General features: G+C 46.8%; 1 long non-coding RNA gene across 5 annotated transcripts in view; it reads left to right on the top strand.

The window, feature by feature from the left end:
* LOC111960268 (uncharacterized) overlaps nucleotides 1-709 on the top strand; it is a 29,967-nt gene extending 29,258 nt beyond the window's left edge. For all 5 annotated transcript variants that reach the window (XR_002876799.2, XR_002876797.2, XR_011475077.1 and 2 more), the window contains one exon: nucleotides 373-709. This is a non-coding gene — a long non-coding RNA (uncharacterized lncRNA). The remainder of the gene's footprint in view (nucleotides 1-372) is intronic.
* Nucleotides 710-3,868: the final 3,159 nt, after the last annotated feature.

The raw sequence follows: 3,868 nt of genomic DNA on the forward strand, positions 1-3,868 counted from the left end.
TCCATTATCTCTCTCTCACTCTCTGTCTCTCTCACTCTCTCTCCCTGTCTCTCTCTCTCTCATTTCCTATTCATTCCAACATCTCTTTCTCTCTGTCGCTCTGTCTCTCTCTCTCTCACATTTCCTATTAATTCCAACATCTCTCTGTCTCGCTCTCTCTCTGTCTCTCTCTCTGTCTCTCTCACTCACTCTCTCACTGTCTCACTCACTCACTCTCTCACATTTCCTATTAATTCCAACATCTCTCTTTCTATCTCTCTCTCTGTCTCTCTCTCTGTCATCTCTCTTAATTCCATTCCATCCTCTCTCTGTCTCTCTCTCACCTTTCCTAATCATTCCATCATCTCTCTCTGTCTCTCTCCTGTGTTCTAGATGTGTAAGAAGCTGTGGTCTACGGTGATGGAGGGGAACAAGGTTCTAGAGCATCCATCCTGGTGGGCAGAGTTCACCTCAGACAAGGTGAACTCTGTGGTGGGTTTTCCTCTGACCCAAGCTGTAGGGTTCTAGATCGCAGTTCTAGAGTCCCTGGTTCCCCGGACCCACCCATTGATTAATATATACACTAGATGACTGTTGAAGCCATGGTACCTCCATTTTGGAAGCTATAGAAAGGAAGTCGTTGTGACGCCTCCTGGTTCGCGACGAAGCTACAGACACCTTAATGCTTTAAATATAACTTTCAAATGATGTTATGTGAGATTAACATAAACATGTTCAATTAAAAATATATAAAAACAGTTTACTTAAAGTATACATTAATTACTTTATTGAAAATGCAAATATATTGAAAATGAAATACAGAAATGTCTAATGTACATAAGTATTCACACCTCTGAGTCAATACAATACAATACACATAATAATTCACATTTCCTGTTGCTGCAGGATTATTTTTCTGCTGTAGCAAACTGGCTCGAATTAAGATCCTACATCTGTATGGCCCTCAATTTACTATGGTAAAATTGGGGTAATTGTGGGAAACTGCCTATGAAGGGAAGTAGCAACACATCTGCCACGCTGATCCTCAACACTGGAGCTCCTCAGGGGTGCGTGCTCAGTCCCCTCCTGTACTCCCTGTTCACCCATGACTGCATGGCCAGGCATGACTCCAACACCATCATTAAGTTTGCAGACGACACAACAGTGATAGGCCTGATCACCGACAACGACGAGACAGCCTATAGGGAGGAGGTCAGAGACCTGGCCGGGTGGTGCCAGACTAAGGAGATGATTGTGGACTACAGGGAAAGGAGGACCGAGCACGCCACCATTCTCATCGATGGGGCTGTAGTGGAGCAGGTTGAGAGCTTCAAGTTCCTTGGTGTCCACATCAACAACAAACTAGAATGGTCCAAACACACCAAGACAGTCGTGAAGAGGGCACGACAAAGCCTATTCCCCCTCAGGAAACTAAAAAGATTTGGCATGGGTCCTGAGATCCTCAAAAGGTTCTACAGCTGCAACATCGAGAGCATCCTGACTGGTTGCATCACTGCCTGGTACGGCAATTGCTCGGCCTCTGACCGCAAGGCACTACAGACGGTAGTGCGTACGGCCCAGTACATCACTGGGGCTAAGCTGCCTGCCATCCAGGACCTCTACACCAGGCGGTGTCAGAGGATGGCCCTAAAAATTGTGAAAGACCCCAGTCATAGACTGTTCTCTCTACTACCGCATGGCAAGCGGTACCGGAGTGCCAAGTCTCGGACAAAAAGGCTTCTCAACGGTTTTTACCCCCAAGCCATAAGACTCCTGAACAGGTAATCAAATGGCTAACCGGACTATTTGCATTGTGTGCCCCCCCCAACCCCTCTTTTTACGCTGCTGCTACTCTCTGTTTATCATCTATGCATAGTCACTTTAACTATACATTCATGTACATACTACCTCAATTGGGCCGACCAACCAGTGCTCCCGCACATTGGCTAACCGGGCTATCTGCATTGTGTCCCACCCACCACCCGCCAACCCCTCTTTTACGCTACTGCTACTCTCTGTTCATCATATATGCATAGTCACTTAACCATATCTACATGTACATACTACCTCAATCAGCCTGACTAACCGGTGTCTGTATGTAGCCTCGCTACTTTTATAGCCTATGCACATTTGTGGCCTGCTGGAGGTCATTTTGCAGGGCTCTGGCAGTGCTCCTCCTGCTCAAAGGCGGAGGTAGCGGTCCTGCTGCTGGGTTGTTGCCTTCCTACGGCCTCCTCCACGTCTCCTGATGTACTGGCCTGTCTCCTGGTAGCGCCTCCATGCTCTGGACACTACGCTGACAGACACAGCAAACCTTCTTGCCACAGCTCGCATTGATGTGCCATCCTGGATGAGCTGCACTACTTGAGCCACTTGTGTGGGTTGTAGAMTCCGTCTCATGCTACCACTAGAGTGADAGCACCGCCAGCATTCAAAAGTGACCAAAACATCAGCCAGGAAGCATAGGAACTGAGAAGTGGTCTGTGGTCACCACCTGCAGAAYCACTCCTTTATTGGGGGTGTCTTGCTAATTGCCTATAATTTCCACCTTTTGTCTATTCCATTTGCACAACAGCATGTGAAATTTATTGTCAATCAGTGTTGCTTCCTAAGTGGACAGTTTGATTTCACAGAAGTGTGATTGACTTGGAGTTACATTGTGTTGTTTAAGTGTTCCCTTTATTTTTTTGAGCAGTGTATATAGGGAAGGTAATCAGGGAAGTGATGGAGTCCAGGTGAGTCTGATGACGCGCAGGTGCGCGTAACGATGGTGACAGGTGTGCGCCATAACGAGCAGCCTGGTGACCTAGAGGCCGGAGAGGGAGCACATGTGACAGTGTGACACAGTTTTGTGTTTGACCTGGTGACCTAGAGGCCGGAGCAGCCTGGTGACCTAGAGGCCGGAGCAGCCTGGTGACCTAGAGGCCGGAGCAGCCTGGTGACCTAGAGGCCGGAGCAGCCTGGTGACCTAGAGGCCGGAGAGGGAGCACATGTGACAGTGTGACACAGTTTTGTGTTTGACCTGGTGACCTAGAGGCCGGAGCAGCCTGGTGACCTAGAGGCCGGAGAGGGAGCACATGTGACAGTGTGACACAGTTTTGTGTTTGTATTTGCCTGGCAACACATGCACATGCACACACACAACACACACATGCACACTCACACGTTGTCTGGGAAGGAAATATTCATTAATCAACACCCCAACCCTTGTCCTCCCAACATCCGGTCCTTAAAATGAAGCTTTGGACATATGTTGTCTCAGATTTTACAGTGTGTGTGGTGTGTGTGGACGTGTTTAACTATTCTTGGGACCAGAAGTCCCCTCACGAATAGTAAACAAACAAACATTTGACCAACTGGGGACATTTTGACAGTTCCGACGAGGTCAAAGGCTATTTTTAGGGGGTTTAGGGTTAAGGTTAGAATTAGTGTTAGGGTTAGAATTAAGTTTAGAGTTAGGGTTAGAATTACATTTAGAGTTAGGGTTAGAAGCTAGGGTTAGGTTTAGGTTTTTGGATTAAGGAGGGTTAAGATAAGGGTAAGAGTACGGGTTAGGGAAAATAGGATTTTGAATGGGACAGAATTGTGTGTCCCCACAAGGTTAGCTGTACAAGACTGTGTGTATGTGTGTGTGTGTATGTGTGCGTGCGTGCGTGCGTGCGTCAGTGTGTTGTAACTTTAACTTAATCTCAGAACTAATTGCTCAAAAATGTTTGTGTTACCGTTTCAGATAAGGGTTTGAGGGATGTTTATGTTGGAAGTCACCACGATATTTCAACATCATAAATTGCATGTAGACTTAAGTAATTCATTTCTTGGAGACCAATCAAACCACTTCTGACCTACTGGTGAATCCAAGATGGCAGACTTGTTGAAATTCATAATTTCC

This window comes from Salvelinus sp. IW2-2015, linkage group LG37 (genome assembly GCF_002910315.2).
Source record: "Salvelinus sp. IW2-2015 linkage group LG37, ASM291031v2, whole genome shotgun sequence".
NCBI lineage: Eukaryota > Metazoa > Chordata > Actinopteri > Salmoniformes > Salmonidae > Salvelinus > Salvelinus sp. IW2-2015.